This window comes from Ranitomeya variabilis, chromosome 1 (genome assembly GCF_051348905.1).
Source record: "Ranitomeya variabilis isolate aRanVar5 chromosome 1, aRanVar5.hap1, whole genome shotgun sequence".
Classification (NCBI taxonomy): Eukaryota; Metazoa; Chordata; class Amphibia; order Anura; family Dendrobatidae; genus Ranitomeya; species Ranitomeya variabilis.
Window position 1 is genome coordinate 667,615,652 of NC_135232.1, and position 19,815 is coordinate 667,635,466.

A 19,815-nucleotide genomic window follows, 5' to 3' on the forward strand; every position below is an offset into this window, starting at 1 on the left:
GCCTCAATTCACACTGCCCATTCTCCAACCATATGTAGTGCAGCGGGGGGGGGGGGGGGTAGTGCAGTGTGAGACAGGCAGTGACCCAGGAAAGTTCAAAAACAAAGTCTCTTTTTAATGGTCAGCGTACTCACAACTTACACCGCGTACTCACAACGTACACAGCGTACTCACAAACAGAAAAAAGTAGAAAGGATCCTCCGGATTTTTACTGTGTAGTATGGTGACTGTTCAATGTCCCCAGTGTCGCCCTGATGACTGGAGCGGAGCAGCTGCAGGAAGAACATAGCTTCATTTTCTCTCTGCAGTTACAATATTTATTGTTTTACGAGGGCATAGAAAAATGAATAGACGACATGGACAGATGGGCAGATATCATCTGGTCATAAGACATCTACAATTATCAAAGACTGACTGTCACTTCCAAACAGAGAATACTTGTGAACAGATGCAAACTAAGAGTGGCCACCTCCATATACAGTTGAAACCAGTTTACATACTGTAATGCAGCGGGGTTGGTGCAGTATGACAGACAGGCAATGACCCAGGAAAGTTCAAAAACAAAGTCTCTTTTTAATGGTCAGCGTACTCACAAACAGAAAAAAGTAGATAGGATCCTCCGGATCGCAGCCGGGAAACAAGATAGTCCGTAACCGGGACCGTTACCGTGGGTGACTGTACCACCGTGTATGCTGAGGGTGACAGGCCTTTTGGCTCTGTGTTGCTTCACACAGGCTGAGGCGATGGAAGAGCCTTCTGCTCTGCACGTTTGCAAAACCAAACTGACACACCCAACCGTCTGCTGAACGGTTTTTTACAAGGAACCTGTGGCCATATTGAAGACCCAGCCGGGAGGAAACGAACCGCCCCACTACCATCCTGTACTTAATTTAAAAAAAAAAAGCCCATGGCAGGTTTTCCAAAATGTGCCTTGGACAAATAGCTTGCCAAAGACCAACACATACTTTTATTTTGCATTGTAATCACAGCTATACTTGTGACTGCAATGCACTCCTGTGGCCTCAATACTCTTCTGTGCACATTCTGGGGAACACAGCGTGACCCTCGCATATGATTCCGGTCACTGCCTCACAATATACTATATAAAAAGACACATATGCATGTTTTTCTCAATATATGACATGAAATATGAATAAACCTTTCCCATTTTAGGTCAATTAGTAACATAGTTAGCAAAGCTGAAAAAAAGACATTTGACCATCCAGTTAAGCCTATATGCCATCAGAATAAATCCCCAGATCTATGTCCTTCTAAAGAACCTAATAACTGTAAGATGCGATATTGTTATGCTCCAGAAAGACATCCAGGGCTCTCTTGAACCCCTCGACTGAGTTCGCGATCGATCACCACCTCCTCAGGCAAGGAATTCCAGATTCTCACTGCTCTAACAGTAAAGATTCCTCTTCTATGTTGGTGGAAAAACCTTTTCTCCTCCAGACACAGAGAATGCCCCCTTGTGACCGTCACCTTCCTTGGTATAAACAGATCCTCAGAGAGATATCTGTATTGTCCACTTACATACTTATACATAGTTATTAGATCGCTTCTCAGTCATCTTTTTTCTAGACTAACTAATCCTAATTTTGCTAATCTCTCTGGGTATTGTAGTTCCCCCATTCCCTTTATTAGTTTTGTTGCCCTCCTTTGTACTCACTCTAGTTCCATTAAATCCTTCCTGAGCACCGGTGCCCAAAACTGTACACAGTACTCCATGTGTGGTCTAACCAGGGATTTGTACAGAGGCAGTATAATGTTCTCTTCATGTGTATCCAGACCTCTTAATGCACCTCATGACCCTATTTGCCTTGGCAGCCGCTGCTGGGACTGGCTGCGCCAGGTAAGTTTATCATTAACTAAGATCCGCAAGTCCTTCTCCATGTCAGATTTACCCAGTGGTTTCCCGTTCAGTGTGTAATAGTGATATTGATTCCTTCCTCCCATGTGTATAACCTTACATTTATCATTGTTAAACCACATCTGCCACCTCTCGGCCCAACTTATCCAGATCCATCTGTAGCAGAATACTATCTTCTCTTGTATTGACTGCTTTACATAGTTTTGTATCATCTACAAATATCGCTATTTTACAGTGTAAACCTTCTACCAGATCGTTAATTAATATGTTGAAGACAATAGGTCCCAACACCGACCCTGCGGTACCCGACTGGTCACAGCGACCCAGTTAGAGAATATACCATTTATAACTACCCTCTGCTTTCTATCACTAAGCCAGTGACACCCATTTACACACATTTTCCCCCAGACCCAGCATTCTCATTTTGTGTACGAACCTCTTGTGTGGCACGGTATCAAACGCTTTGGAAAAATAAAGATATATCACGTCCAATGAATCACCTTGGTCCAGTCTATAGCTTACCTCTTCATAAAAACTCATCAGATTGGTTTGGCAGGAGCGATTCCTCATAAACCCATGCTGATATGGAGTTAAACAGTTATTCTGATAGAGATAATCCAGAATAATATCCCTCAGAAACCCTTCAAATATTTTACCAACAATAGAAGTTAGACTTACTGGCCTATAATTTCCAGGTTAATTTTTAGAGCCCTTTTTGAATATTGGTACCACATTTGCTATGTGCCAGTCCTGTGGAACAGACCCCGTCATTATAGAGTCCCTAAATATAAGAAATAATGGCTTGTCTATTAGATTACTTAGTTGTCTTAGTACTTGTGAGTGTATGCTATCAGGACCTGGAGATGTATCTATTTTAATTAGGATAATTAGGTAATTAGGATTATCATAATTATTAATATTTGTCAAATGCCAGAATAATGAGAGAATGTTTTAAGGCATTTTTATTACTTACTGCAAAAAAAAAAAATTTACATACACTAAGATTACTATGCCTTTAAACAATTCTGGATTGCCCATTTGATGATGTCATGTGTTTGGAAGCTTCTGAGTTAGAGACACACCTGTGGATGTATTTTATTGCACACCTGAAACACACTACTTCTTTGTGTAGCATCATGGTAAAGTCTAAAGAACTCAGCGAAGACATTAGGAAGAGAACTGTGGACTTGCACAAGTATGGCTCATCCTTGGGTACAATTTCAAGATACCTGAAGGTGCCACGTTCTTCTGTGCAAACAATTATACACAAGTACAAACAAGATGGGGATGTCCACCCATCATACCGCTCAGGAAGGAGACAGGTTCGGTGTCCCAGAGATGAACATGCTCTGGTCCGACATGAGCAAATCAACCCAAGGACAAAAGCAAAAGACCTTGTGAAAATGATGGCGGAAGCTGGTAAGATTGTATCAATATCCACAGTGAAACAAATACTGTATCAACATGGGCTGAAAGGCCACTCTGCCAGGAAGAAGCCATTTTCCAAAAGAAACATAAAGAAGCCAGTTTAATGTTTGCAAATGGACACAGGAACAACGACCTTCATTTTTCTAAACATGTCCTGTGGTCTAATGAAACTAAAACTAAACTTTTTGGGCATAATGACCATCTTACGTTTGGTGGAACAAGGGAGAAGCTTGGAAGCCCAAGAACACCATCCCAACTGTGAAACACGGGGGTGGTAACATCATGTTGTCGGGTTGTTTTGCTGTGGGTGGGACGGGTGCACTTCACAAAATAGATGGCATCATGAGAAAAGATTATGTGGCAATACTGAAGCAACATCTCAAGACATCAGCCAAGAAGTTGAAGCTTAGGCAGAAATGGGTCTTCCAACTGGACAATGACTCGAAGCTTACTGCCAAAATGGTAACAAAGTGGCTTAAGGATAACAAAGTCAATGTTTTGGAGTGGCCATCACAAAGCCCTGATCGCAATCCAACTGAAAATTTATGGACAAAGCTGAAAAGGCCGGTGCGAGCAAGCCGACCTACAAACCTGGATCAGTTACACTAGTTTCTTCAGGACTCAGGAATGGGCCCAAATTCTGACCAACTATTGTGAGAAGCTTGTGGAAGGATATTCCAAACGTTTGACTCAAGTCATTCAGTTTAAGTGCAATGGTACCAAATACTAATGAAATGCATGTAAACTTTTGACTTTGCAATAAGTAATAAAAATGCCTTAAAACATTCTCTCTCTCTATCATTATTCTGGCATTTGACAAATATTAATAATTATGGTAATCCTAATTGACCTAAAATGGGAAAGGTTTATTCTGATTTCATGTCAGATATTGAGAAAAAGTTGCATATGTGTCTTTTTATATAGTGTACGTAAACTTCTAGTTTCAACTATATAATGAGCAAATAAAGTAGCACTCTGTAGCGCTATAGCATGTAAACAGGAACAATATGAAATTCGAATTGCATTACTTTTCTAGAAAATAGGAAAAAAACAAAGATACTTAGAGCATAAATTGGACAATTCATTTGTGCTTAGTAGCCAACGACAAGTTGATCCTCTCTGCAGAGAATCTAATCTATTGTGATTCTTCTCCTGGCCTGATAGCTTTCATTTATATGGGTAGGTAGGACATGGAGATTCAGAAGAACTATATTACATTTCTAATTAGAGGAATTTTCTATTATTATTATTAATAAACCTACTACATGTAGGGATAGGATATTTTAGATGGGAATACCCCTTTAAAGGAGTTGTCCCACTAAATACATAAATCAACAATCCATCAGTTGAACAGCCAGCGATCTTGAGAATGAGGTTCCAAAAGTCCCTGTGTGAATGCAGCTGTGGATTTTTTTCATGAATGTGGAAAAACAGACCAATTTCTATCAGTATGCTTGCTGGATTATACCAGTGTTTGTCAGTATGTCCATTGTTACGAGAAAAAAAAAAAGTGGCAAAAAATATATGAAGAATAAAAAAAAAATATTTTATTGAATCTTCATGTTAAAATATGAAAAAAACAGGGCAGTGGGAGAGATCGTTGATGCGTATCGACACTTAACATCAAGATTCAATAAAGTAATATTTTTTATTCTTCATGTATTTTTTGCCACTTTTGTCTTTTTTTCTCCTTAATATTTTTTTTCTGGAGCTAGGGATTAGATTGGGGCTATCTTTTCAATTGTTTTGATAGTTTCCGGATAGCTTCATGGACTATAATAGGTGTGTTTTCTATCTATAAAAAACACTGTTAGAACTGGTATGTGAAAAATGGACGTCTGAACGAGGCCTTAGGCTACTATAAAAAAAATTCTAATTAAAGGATTCTTAACGGAGTTTTCTTCTGGTCTTTAGTATCAGAATCATACCTAATTATGATTGTCTGTACAAATCCCCTCTATATTTTGTAAAGCTCTGCGGAATATGTTGGCACTATATAAATAAAATTATTATTATTATTATTTATGTGCTAGACACACAAGGATTTCAAATTACAAGACTTTCACTATATGCTGTTTTTAGTTTTGCATCTGAGGTTAATAGACTGACCACAAATAGAAGGAAACTGTGTATTTCTACATTTTACCAGCGGTGGCGCTACAAGTGAGATAAAGAATTGCTGTTTGAATCTCCCATAAAAGACAGCTCATCCATATACAGAATACTGTAGGGTCTAAGTCAGTGGTCCCCAACTACGCTCCTCAAGAGCCACCAACAGGTCATGTTTTCAGGATTTCCTTTGTATTGCTCAGGTGAAAATTGCATCAACTTCACAGGCAATAATTCCATCACCTGTGAAATACTAAGAAAATCCTGAAAACATGACCTGTTGGTGGCTCTTGAGGACCAGAGTTGGGGAACACTGGTCTAAGTAGAAGGATACACTGTTGCTATCGGTGCACCATATTATTGGGGTTTCTTCAAGCAAGAAAGTATTGTTCAACGTCAACCACCCTTTTAACATGAGAAGGTAAGGAATAACCCTACCTACCTTAAAGGAAATGTATCATTAGAAAGTTATCTATTGCTTGAATCAAAAATGTTAGCATTAACATATTAGTGATTCCCCCCCCCCAAATATTCCATATTTAAAAAACAAACCAGAAATTTGGCAGTTTTTACTTTGCTCGCTGAGCCCCACTATAGGCTGACACTTTATGCTCTCTAGATATTGCAACATTGGTTCCTATACTCACTCCCTCTGCTTCTGGGCTTTGACGCACCTTTGTTACTTGTTACAATACAGTAGTTCTGCTGAATAATCTGGGACTTTTGGAGCCCAACCAAGCTGGATGCTTAGTGGTTACTTCTTAAACATAGTTTAACTTCTTTCTGTGAGCCTTGGGCTACACAATATAAAATCCTCAAGCTCCCTGCTCTCTTGCCAGTTATAAGTTCTACTTACCCTGGTTCACTCCCGCTTCTCTGCTCCGGCTTAGCTAGTTACTGACCTCAGCTTGTGTGTTGACTATTTTACTTCCTGATTTATTTATTGCTGATCTTGACCTTTGGTACTAACCTGGTTTTCTGACCACACTCTGCCAACTTGTTTCCCAGGCCAGCAGCCACTCCAATGCCTCAACCCAGGGCCCCTTTGTAAGTCCAGATACTTGTATATGGGTTAAAGGAAGAAGGGTATCATTCCCCTGGGACTTACTAGCTGGAGTGGCTACACAAAGACTATTCATGTTTTAAATGCTCCCAGACATCCACTGATAGTGCACCATTACAGATATTACTTTTCAACAGTAATCTCATTATCGTCACAGGCAGTTAACAGTGACAAGCATCACCAATGTATAGGTCACTGAAGCTCCACCATTTACAACAGGTGATGGTCACAGCTCACCCCCTCCTCCCTCCCAGAACATTAACCTCTGCACGAATGCTGCCTTGAAATCTCTACCACAGAACTTCTCTAGATTACAGCTTTCTATGGTCTGTGTGCCTAAATAAAGCTGACTTTTTCCCAGCTATCATTGTGATCCAGCAATTCTTCATTATTAGCATTGTCTGTACATATTAAACAGCCAACTTAATACGTTTACTGGAAATCTATTTCACTGGACACAAGGTAAAAAGATGCAACACAAGAGCCTAGGAAATAAATCAAAATCCAATGTCCATTCAGGACTTGAGAGTCTTCTGGTTCAGTTACCTCGGCTGACCCTTTTGTCATTCTGTCCACACACCAAGTGAGCCATCAGAGAAATCTTACACTAATTCCATAAACGTGAAGTTTGAACTCAATTTTATTTTTCATTTAGGATAAATTAGCATTTTCTCTTCCGAGAATGCCATTAACCAAATTAAAAAAAAAAGGAGGAAAAGGAAACAAAATCTCATTAGAAGGCAACATTTGTTGAGGGTGGAACGCAATAAACAGTAATGAACGACGCTCCTTATTGTTTCTGACACTGATGAGCTCCTGAGCAAATTTGTTTATTAATTAAAAAGGTTTTTTTTTTTACTTTCTATTCCTCCCCTTTATTTTTTCCTCTCTCTGAACGCACATCTCATTGAGTTCCAAAGATGCCCATACATCAAACTTCATCTCCGATGGAGATAATGCGCATCGGTAAAGCTGATTTTCCATGATGAATCTCAGAGCATATAAATTGGCTAATATCTGAAAACATTTACAGATACTAGAGGAATTGACTACTTCTAAGGGATGATGAATGGCTCATTCAAACGCCGGGAGACAGCTCTGCAAATCTCCCCGGCTTCCACAGCCCTCATTTGATTTTCCAATTTACTCCTTTTAAATTTATCTTCCCACTAAAAATAAAAAGTGCTGATATTTTTCCCTTGTGCTGCTCCAGGAGGCGACAGACACAGGAGGGGGGAAGCTATTCTGGCAGAACTAATCCCCTTCCACCTGCTCCTGCTCACCTGGCAAAGGGGATCAATGTAAAGACCTGTATGTTCACAGCTATGTGCGGCACACAACTTCACACATCGCACAATTTAACTACTTGATCTCTGTAAAGATCTATTGTATCATATCTTTATTTTAACTTTGATGGTCTTTTCTTCTTACAGGCAGTAGAATAAGCTAAAGAAGATGAAGATATACCAATCACAATTTAGCCATAAACAAGTCTACCACCCAAGAAGGTGTAAACAGAAATGTCCAAAAAGGCGATGTCAGGGTTATAAGTGTGGTGCCATGTCAGTGGTTGCGTGGGCCACCTTCTCTCACTCCCCGTGCCTCCCTGGGCCCGTGTAAACATGGGGTGTCTCGCTAAAACTGCACCAAGCTGACCTTACTTGGTCCTAGGGAGTGAGGACCATCACGTTGGTGCAAGTGAGGAGACCGTACCGTGTGATCCCTCCGATGTAATTCTGACATTAGGCAGGGTGGCGAGGTGCAGGTTCGTCACATCTGGTGGCAGCGATGGGATTCTGAGTGTTCTCTCTGGTGTCAGCCTTCACAACTACACATGGCATCCATTTGGCACCAATGATTATGAACTGCACTTTATTACCTTAGTTTATTCTTATACAGTACACTGGTACGACAAAGGTTAAAATTATACTTGTTTTATAATAAAAAAATATTCATTTTTCGCATCATTCTGTATCCCTCTTTGGCGTGAGGCACCTCATTTTATATATTCTTTCTGCCTTTAATGTGGTTAATCCATGAATGTATGTTTTTTATTATCCTCTTTGTACACATCTTGACCTAAGAGTTTCCTGTCAATGGTCAATATGTATTTACACTCAAGAAGGAGGTCTCCTGCTTATCCATGAAAGTTCATTCTTAAGGCATACATAGATTTTTTGCATCATTTCATCATTAGACCTGTTCGGCATGGTTAATAATTCAAGATGGGATATAAAAAGTTAAAAGATTCAATTTTATGCCTTTGACCAATGGTCTCCATACTGAGGCGTTAAGAATGTATTGTTGGTGTACACTGTTTTATCATTTTCTTTTAATGGCCTTCAACTCGATCTCAAGCTATGGCTACTTGATGGATGAAGATCGATCTTTTGCAAGCCTAGATAGGACCACCAGAATCTTTTCCATTGTTATCTAGATAGTAACATGCCATTGAGTTGCTCGTCTTCCTTTTCGCCATGTTCCTTCAATTCTTCCGGTCATGATGTCCTTCTTCAGAGATTGCCGTCTTTGTATGATGTGTCCAATGTAGGTAAGTCTTAGCTTGGTGATCCTTGCTTTGAATGACATGTCTGGTTTGATTTCTCCCAAAATTGATTTGTTTCTTCTTCTTGACATCCATAGCATTGATAACATCCTTCTCCAGCACCACATTTTGAAGGCATCCAGGTATCACATCAGTATGTTACAAAAGAAAAGACCAAACTACATTGGGGAAAATAAGCATTTGATACACTGCCGATTTTGCAAGTTTGCCCTCCTACAAAGAATGGAGAGGTCTGTAATTTTTATCTTAGGTACACTTCAACTGTGAGAGACTGAATCTTAAAAAAAAAAAAAAAAAATCCAGAAAATCACATTGTATGATTTTTACATAATTAATTTGCATTTTATTGCATGAAATAAGTATTTGATACAAAAGAAAAATAGAACTTTAATATTTGGTACAGAAACTGTTGTGTACAACTCCAGAGCTCAGATGTTTCCTGTAGTTCTTCACCAAGTTTGCACACACTGCAGCAGGGATTTTGTCCCACTCCTCCATACAGATCTTCTCAAGACCTTTCAGATTTCAGGGCTGTCATTGGGCAACATTGTGTTTCAGCTCCCATCAAAACGTTTCTATTGGGTTCAGGTCTGGAGACTGGCTGGCCATCCAGGACTTTGAAATGCTCCTTAGCTCTCCTGGCTGTGTGTTTCGAGTCATTGTCATGCCGGAAGACCCAGCCATGATCCATTTTCAATGCTCTGAGGGAAGGAGCTTGTTGGCCAAAATCTTGCGATAGATGACCCTATCCATACTCCCTACAATACGGTGCAGAAAACAAGCCCGAAGTATGATGTTTCCCTTCACGATGCTTCATGGTTGGGAAAGTGTTCTTGGGGTTATACTCATCCTTCTTCTTCCTCCACACACGTCAAGTGGAGTTGATATCAAAAAGTTCAATTTTGGTGTCATCTGACCACATGACCTTCTACCATGCCACCTCCGGAATATCCAGATGGGTCATTGGTGAACCTCAAACGGGCCTGGACAAGTGGCGGCATGAGAGGCGGACCTTGCGTGCCCTGCAGGATTTCAATCCATGACGGCATAGTGTGTTACTAATGGTAATGTTTGAGACTGTGGTCCCAGCTCTCTTAAGGTCATTGACAAGGTCCTCCTGTGTAGCTCGGGGCTGATTCCTAACCTTTCTCAGAATCATACTTACCCCACGAGGCGTGATCTTGCATGTAGCCCCAGACCATGGAAGATTGACAGTCATCTTGTGCTTCTTCCATTTTCTAATAATTGTACCAACAGTTGTTGCCTTCTCGCCAAGCTGCTTGCCTATTGTCAACCAGCCCGCCCCAGCCTTGTGTAGGTCTACAATTTAGTCCCTGATGCCCTTAGACAGTTCTTTGTTCATGGCCATGGTGGAGAGGTTGGAGTGTGATTGACAGGTGTCTTATACAGGTAACAAGTTCAAACAGGTGCAATTAATACAGATAATGAGTGAAGAGTAGGAGGGCTTCTTAAAGAAAAACTTACAGGTCTGTGAGAGCCAGAAATCTTTCTGGTTGGTGGGTGATAAAAAAAAAAGAACCAAAAGGGGGAAGGGACCCCTTAAAAATTAACTTTTATTAGTATATTAAAAGTATTCTCAATACTTAAAAAAAGTGCTAGGATCAAACAAGAACCACCCAATATACAATATAATATACACACAAAAGGTATAATAACCAAATATAGAAAAATAGGAAAGGTAAGGGTAAACTCTCTCCCTGATGAGGCCCTGAAAATAGCCCTACCTACTAGCGGAGGATGGCACCCCTGAAAACCCTAGAACACCCTAGACATACCAAAAATGGAACAAACAGAAAAAAAAAGTGACAATACCCCTAGTGGGGAGACAAAATAGTCTCATTGGGAACTGGATCTAGGTTATCTGGGAGTGCTGAAGTGCTGATGTGCTGTAGTGGGGTAGAGTCAGTCTATATTAAACTTAAGAGGAGTGACAATCCAAATCCTCTAATGATGTGCCTAAAAAAACACACGGATTATCAAGCAAAAAAAAAAGAAAGAACAAATAACCACAGTATTTTGTGGACATACCCCCCACCCAAAAAAAAACACTATTATCCCAAAAATGTAGATACATATCTACTAACCAAGAAACATAAGGAAGTACATATAAATTAGCAATGATACTCAACAGAATCACAGAATACTCCCATATATGTTAGACACCTAGCAGCCAGTTTTCATCTACTAATTATACAGATACAAAGGCAAACATAAATTACAATGCTAGAGAGAACCAATAGGGACGGGGTACTTATCAGTAGTGATGAGCGAATATACTCGTTACTCGAGATTTCCTGAGCACACTCGGGTGTCCTCGGAGTATTTTTTAGTGCTCGGAGATTTAGTTTTCCTCACCGCAGCTGAATGATTTACAGCTATTAGCCAGCATAAGTACATGTGGGGATTCCCTAGCAACCAGGCAACCCCCACATGTACTTATGCTGGCTAGTAGCTGTAAACCATTCAGCTGCGGGGAAGAAAACTAAATCTCCGAGCACTAAAAAATACTTGGAGGTCACCTGAGCGTGCTCGGGAAATCTCGAGTAACGAGTATATTCGCTCATCACTACTTATCAGCCATGAGTAAGTCTTAATCACAGTATTCCTATATGAGTTAGGCACCCAGTAGCTGATACTAATTCCTTCCAGTTCCCATCAAGGAATCACATGGAAACAAACATTAATTCATAACAATACAAAGCTGGAAAACCCAATAAGAAAATTAGGGTGCTTATCAGCCATGAGTAAGTCTTAATCTCGATGCGTTTCCCCTTTCTTAACGATAAAAGGGTTCATCAGGGGATCCAAATGAGGGCTTCAATAAACCTCCAATGGCCGAAAGTCAAATGCTGTGTGCGGCCAACATTGTGTAGGTCTACAATTATGTCCCTGATGTCTTTAGGCAGTTATTTGGTCTTGGTCATGGTGGAGAGGTTGGAGTATGATTTATTGAGTGTGATTGACAGGTGTCTTTTATACAAGTAACGAGCTCAAACAGGTGCAATTAATACAGGTAATGAGCGAAGAGTAGAAGGGCTTCTTAAAGAAAGACTAACAGGTCTGTCAAAGCCAGAATTCGTTCTGGTTGGTAGGTGATCAAATACTTATTTCATGCAATAAAATACAAATTAATAATCATACAATGTGATTTTCTGCTTTTTATTTTTAAGATTCTGTCTCTCACTTGAAGTGTACCTACGACAAAAATTACAGACCTCTCCATTCCTTGTAGGTGGGAAAACTTTGAAAATCGGCATTTTATCAAATGCTTATTTTCCCCACTGTACGTACCAGATATGTCTTTGATTGCCAGTGAAATGTTCCTTGATTTGAAGACCCTGTTCAGTGACTTCATTGTTGTTTTATATTCATTACTTGTTTTATCATATTTGCTCAGTAATTGCCACACTGGATCCTGTAAACAAAATGCTGTACCTGAGAGAGGGTAGACTGACAGCTATGTTGTGCTATATGTCTAAGAAAACCCGATTTATCCCAGTCAACCTCTTAAAGACTACTGCTATGAAATAAACTTGTCCGAGACTCCAACCTGCTAAGAATCATTTAGAAAACCAAGGTGCGCCTCCTATTAAAGCCTTCATGTATCTGGACTCACTTCTGATACACAATATTTACCCATTATACTTGGATTTGGTTGTACTTGAATCCAAAAACAATACCGCAGCCATGCACGGAGCTGAAAAAATGAGCGTTACTTGTCAAATTAGAGGCTGCTCGGCTCCTCGCTGCACTTGTCTTTTTGTCCCCAGAAGCTAATGAACTGCTCCTGACTCATTACTCAAAAAATAAAATAAAGAGGCATTTAGCATATATGGAGTGGTTTCAGTGCACATCCTAGTGGAGTAACAAGAGCCATACTCCGACCCACCCTGCCGTTAAGTGACAGAGTGATGGATGGTGCCAGGGGAGGGACGAGTGGGTTAAATCTTTGTACCAGCTTGAATGGAGTGAGGAAGTAGCATGGCAGAAGTCAGACACCGAGCCTCCAAAATACGCTATTAATTATAGAACGCAATCAAATAAAATACTGCACTATTGTCGGCATACACATTGATGGGCACATCAACAACTAAGGAGGGCTTTTATCCTTTGCAGAATACACAACTTGGCAATGTACATACTGTATTTTTACCATTGCGATATAATGAAAAATAAATAAATGTCCATTACTGCTAGATGAAATCTTGTACTTTCTGAAAAATTTAATCTTACTTTTTTATACAATTTGTCAATTTCTGAAAACTTTTACGTTTTTTACTTGCTGTCCACACATGGATATTGCCGTATACTCGCCATGGTCTTGCTCTATTTGGACTCCTTTTTCATCATGTAAACCTAATTAATTTTTCTTATGTACAGTAAAAGTTTTAGGCAGATGTGGAAAAAATGCTGCACGTTAACAATGCCTTCAAAATAGGAGAGTAATAGTTTTTTTAATCAATTAACAAAATGTAAAGTGAATGAATAAAAGAGAAATCTAAAATCACATCAACATTTGGTGTGATGGCACTTTACATTCCAAACATCATCAGTTCTTCTAGGTACGCTTGTACACACTTTTTGATCAAACTCGGCATAATTCTTCTGATTTGCTGTCTCTTTCCTCATGTGCAGGCATTGCAGGACCTTAGGTATCCATGCTTATGACCACTGATAAAGTGACAGCTAGTTGTTAGTGGTCGTAACCTAATACCTAAGGTCCTGCAATGCCTGCACATGAGGAAAGAGATATTGAGAATCAGAAGAACTATATTACATTTCTAATTGGAGGTATTTGCTAATATTATTATTATTATTTCACCTACTACATATTGGGATAGGATCTTGGAGAAAAGGAAACACCCCTTTAATCTAAATTTTCAAGCTATCCTTTCTTGGAAGGGACTGGTGAAGCCAAAAGCACATATACTGAAACAAATAATTTCCGTTTCATGTAAAAATAGATCATAGTATTATTTCCTAAGACATATGCAAAAGTTTAACGGGAACCTTACAAGATTCATGATGCCAAATCCAGGGGCAGCATGATTTACTCTGAAACGCTGCAGCATTTTTGAAAAAAAAAAAATAAATCACTCTCCAATGCAGCAATTAAAGTTTTTCTTCGTAGCATTGGAAGAGTGCAGGACGACTGAAAGATCATGGTAACGGAGAGGATTTTTTTGTCAGAGGTAAATTGAAAAGTTACTTGTTTTTAGAATAACATCTGCAATTTTACTTATTTAAGATGAGGGACTTTAACATTGATGGCCAATCTTTAGGATAGGTCATCGAAGCACGGCTCCAGGTTTTCACAGGACTCGGGCGAAAGTGTCTCACTGGGCCCCTTTAACACATACCGCAATTCATGATGCATAGATACAGCAGAGGAATATAGGTGTAGTACAATGCCAAAGATTTCATTTCTTACATTACATGAGTGATATCTCTTGTACATTCCACAATAGCTCAGAATCCAGACAGTATAGTTATCCATACAGTATTATGGGCACCACATAGTGCTCCATACAGTATAATGAGCCTCATATAATGCTCCATACAGTATAATGAGCCCCATATAATGTTCCATACAGAATAATGAGCCACATATAATGTTCCATACAGAATAATGAGCCCCATATAATGCTCCATACAGAATAATGAGCCCCATATATTGCTCCATATAGTATTATGGGCACCACATAGTGCTCCATACAGAATATTGAGCCCCATATATTGCTCCATACAGTTTAATAAGACACATAGTGCTGCATACAGAATGAGCCCCATATATTGCTCTATACAGAATAATGAGTCCCATATATTGCTCCATACAGTATTATTGGTACCACATAGCGCTCCATACAGAATATTGAGACCCATATATTGCTTCATACAGTATAATAAGCGACATAGTGCTCCATACAGAATAATGAGCCTCATATAATGCTCCATACAGTATAATGATCCTCATATATTGCTTCATTCAGTATAATGGACCCCATATAATGCTCCACACAGTATAACAAACCCCACATATTGCTCCATACAGAATAATGAGCCCCATAAATTGTTCCATATATAATAAGCCCCATAAAATGCTCCAAACAGTATATGATGGGCCACATATAATGCTCCATTCATAATGGGATCCATATAATGCTCTATACAGCATATGATGGGCTCCATACAATACGCCAGTACATGATGGGCCTCATATTATGCTCCAGTATATGATGGGACACATATAATAATCCAGTATATGATGGGCCCCATATAAAGCTCCAGTATATGCTGGGCCCAATATAATGCTCCATACAAAATGGGCCCCATATATTGCTTCAGTATATGATGGGCCCCACATAATGCTACACTATATAATGAGCCCCATATAACGTTCCAGTATATGCTTTGGTCCCATATAATTATCCAGTATATGATGGGTCCCATATAATTCTCCAGTATATGATGGTCCCCATATAATGCTCCAGTATTTGATGGCCCTCATATATTGCTCCAAACATTATAAAAAAAAAATAAATAAAATTCACCTCTTCTCACTGGCCGCGGCTCCGCTCCGGACTCCTCAGAGTCGCCATCTTCTGGCTCTCTGCACTGTGACTGCTCATCGCCCCCTCTGACCTGAACATCATAAAGTCGGGAGACGCAGAAGACGCCACAGCAGAAGAACAGGGAGAGGTAAGTATTGCCTCTTGTAATCTTTTCTTTCTGGGCATCACCGAAACATGGCTGACACCCTCTGACACAGCCTCCCCTGCTGCACTATGTTACGGTGGCCTCCACTTCACCCACACTCCTCGCCCTGGCAACAAACATGGTGGAGGAGTGGGCCTTCTCCTTTCTTCCAACTGTACCTTTAACCCAATCCCACCTCTACCCTCCTCTCTTTTGAAGTCCACTCTGTCCGCATCTACTCCCCCTACAACCTCCAAATGGCCATCATATACCGACCTCCAGGCCCGACCACTGCCTTTATTGACCAATTCTCCACCTGGCTCCTTCACTTTCTGTCTGCTGACGTTCCCACCATAATCATGGGTGACTTCAACTTCCCCATTGACACCCACCAGTCAGCAGCCTCCAAACTCCTGTCCCTTACTTCATCTATTGGACTTACTCAGTGGTCCTCCTCAGCCACCCACACAGATGGACACACATTAGACCTGGTCTTCACCCGTTTATGCTCCCTATCTAACTTCACAACCTCCCCTTTCCCTCTATCTGACCACCATCTACTCACTTTCTCATCCCTGTCCTCCTCACCTGTCACCCATGTCCAGCACCATGCGCACCCACGCAGGAACCTCGCACACCTAGACACCCACACACTCTGACTCTATCCTACCACTGTCCTCTATATCCTCACTCCACGACACAGACACTGCCACTGCTTTCTACAATGTCACTCTTGCATCAGCTATTGACACGGTCGCCCCTGTCATGCATAGCAGAGTGCGACGAACCAATAGACAACCCTGGCACAATAACATCACTAAAAAGCTTCGGCAAGTATCGACAACGGCATTGGAAGAAAACGCATTCACAAGATGATTTGACTGCACTCAAACAAGCAACACTGGCATTCAAATCAGCTCTCACCTCTGCTAAACAGGCCTACTTCACAAACCTCGTATCTTCCTTATCCCACAACCCCAAACAGTTGTTCAACACTTAACTCCCTCCTCCGCCCACCAATGCCCCCTCCGAGTTCCCTAATCGTTGCCGAGGACTTTGCCACGCACTTTAAAAATAAGATAGACCTAACAAGGCAAGTCTTTGTTGTCCAACCACCACAACCCCTTTGTATGAGAGACCAATGCCCAAACTCCATAACTTCACTCTCCAAAATTTCTGAAGGGGAGCTTGCTCATCTTCTCTCCAAATCACACCTCACCACTTGTGCATTTGACCCCATCCCATCTCCCCCCCAACCTCACCACCACACTAATCCCATCCCTAACCCATCTCTTCAACCTTTCACTAACTTCTGGTACCATCCCCTCTGCCTTCAAACATGCCACAATCACACCTATCCTCAAAAAGCCATCCCTTGACCCAAGCGGTATGTCCAGCTATCGCCCCATATCTTTGCTCCCATTTGCTTCCAAACTCCTTGAGCAGCACGTCCTTGCTGAACTTGCCTCTCACTTTGCATCTAACGCTCTCTTCGACAACCTATAATCTGGCTTCCGTCCCCACCATTCCACTGAGACTGCCCTGACCAAAATTACTAACGACTTACTTACAGCCAAAGCTAACAGACAATTCTCTATACTCCTCCTCCTAGACCTGTCCTCTGCCTTCGACACAGTTGACCACTGCCTCCTACTACAGATCCTCTCTTCCTTTGGGGTCAAAGACCTTGCCCTATCTTGGATCTCCTCATACCTTGCCAACCGCACATTTAGCGTTTCCTACTCCCATACTACCTCTTCATGTCGCCCCCTCTCTGTTGGGAGTCCCCCAAGGCTCTGTCCTAGGACCCTTACTCTTCTCAAGCTATACACTCGGCCTGGGACAACTCATAAGGTCCTATGGCTTCCAGTACCATCTATATGCCGATGACACTCAGATCTACCTCTCTGGCCCAGATGTCACCTCTCTGCTCTCCAGAATCCCAGAGTGTCTATCAGCCATATCCTCCTTCTTCTTCTCTCGCTTCCTCAAGCTCAATGTGGACAAATCTGAACTCATTATCTTTCCTCCATCACGCATAGCTTCCCTACCTGATATAGCTATCAAAATAAATGAAACCACACTTTTCCCTGTCCCCAAAATCCGCTGCTTCGGAGTAACCCTTGACTCTGCCCTGTCCTTCAAACTGAACATCCAAGCTCTCGCCACCTCCTGTCGCCTCTAGCTCAAAAATATTTCCAGAATTCGTCCTTTCCTCAACCCACACTCTACCAAAATGCTCGTGCATGCCCTAATCATTTCCCGCCTCGACTACTGCAACATACTCCTCTGTGGCCTACCTTCTAACACTCTCGCACCCCTCCAGTCCATCCTTAACTCTGCTGCCCGACTAATTAATCTCTCTCCTCGCTACACTCCTGCTTCCCCTCTTTGCAAATCCCTTCACTGGTTCCCAATTTCCCAGCGTATCCAGTTTAAATTACTAACACTGACCTACAAAGCCATCCATAATCTTTATCCTCTGTATATTTCCACACTAACCTCTCAATATCTTCCCTCCAGTAATCTCCGGTCCTCCCAAGACCTCCTCCTCTCCTCCATGCTTATTCGCTCCTCACCCAATCGCCTCCAAGACTTCTCCCGAATATCACCCATCCTCTGGAATTCAGTGCCCCAACACATCCAGTTATCCACTACTTTTGGATCCTTCAAAAGAAACCTGAAAACCCACCTCCTCAAAGAAGCTTACAGCCTGTAAAGACCACACGGCCACCTCAACACCATTGGAGCTACCGTAACCCTCGACCTAATGTCTCCTTCCCCATAATCCTGTAGAATGTAAGCCCGCAAGGCCAGGGTCCTCTTTCCTCTGTACCAGTCTGTCATTGTTAGTTTTGTTTACTGTAAGTGATATTTGTATTTAGATGTAACCCCTTCTCATGTACAGCACCATGGAATAAATGGTGCTATATAAATAAATAATAATAAAATATTGCAAATACTGGAGCCCTGAGCAAGAGAAGAGGCCTACTTGCGGGCACTGGCAGCGGGTTCCCATAGTGCGCCGGTGTCCGCTACGGCGAGTGGGAGCCCCCCCCGCCTGCTCAGGGCCCCAGCATTTGCCCAGGTGGTGACGGCGGCCTTCGGGTCATCATAGTTTGGTGCAGTTGCAACACCCAGCACCCCCGCCGTTCAGCCGTTCCCAATAACATTGGCAGTTGCAACTGAATAGCTCCATCAACGGAATAGAGACCGTAGCCAGGTACTGCATATCACACCAATTGATTTGCACAGGGGGTGGATGTGTAGTACCCGGCCACTACAGGTCCTTCTCAAAAAATTAGCATATAGTGTTAAATTTCATTATTTACCATAATGTAATGATTACAATTAAACTTTCATATATTATAGATTCATTATCCACCAACTGAAATTTGTCAGGTCTTTTATTGTTTTAATACTGATGATTTTGGCCTACAACTCCTGATAACCCAAAAAACCTGTCTCAATAAATTAGCATATCAAGAAAAGGTTCTCTAAACGACCTATTACCCTAATCTTCTGAATCAACTAATTAACTCTAAACACATGCAAAAGATACCTGAGGCTTTTAAAAACTCCCTGCCTGGTTCATTACTCAAAACCCCCACCATGGGTAAGACTAGCGACCTGACAGATGTCAAGAAGGCCATCATTGACACCCTCAAGCAAGAGGGTAAGACCCAGAAAGAAATTTCTCAACAAATAGGCTGGTCCCAGAGTGCTGTATCAAGGCACCTCAATGGTAAGTCTGTTGGAAGGAAACAATGTGGCAGAAAACGCTGTACAACGAGAAGAGGTGACCGGACCCTGAGGAAGATTGTGGAGAAGGACCGATTCCAGACCTTGGGGAACCTGAGGAAGCAGTGGACTGAGTCTGGTGTGGAAACATCCAGAGCCACCGTGCACAGGCGTGTGCAGGAAATGGGCTACAGGTGCCGCATTCCCCAGGTAAAGCCACTTTTGAACCATAAACAGCGGCAGAAGCGCCTGACCTGGGCTACAGAGAAGCAGCACTGGACTGTTGCTAAGTGGTCCCAAGTACTTTTTTCTGAT

The 19,815-nt window shown here is 41.5% G+C and overlaps 1 protein-coding gene and 1 long non-coding RNA gene across 4 annotated transcripts in view; one reads left to right on the forward strand and one right to left on the reverse strand.

Annotated features, from left to right (window-relative positions):
- Positions 1-8,437, forward strand: part of LOC143775567 (uncharacterized) — a 43,581-nt gene extending 35,144 nt beyond the window's left edge. Inside the window, exon 3 of the long non-coding RNA XR_013215669.1 lies at positions 7,910-8,437. This is a non-coding gene — a long non-coding RNA (uncharacterized LOC143775567). The remainder of the gene's footprint in view (positions 1-7,909) is intronic.
- The window catches only part of CDIN1 (CDAN1 interacting nuclease 1), a 494,484-nt gene that overhangs the window by 234,860 nt on the left and 239,809 nt on the right, over positions 1-19,815 (reverse strand). The gene's annotated exons all lie outside the window — the stretch shown is intronic.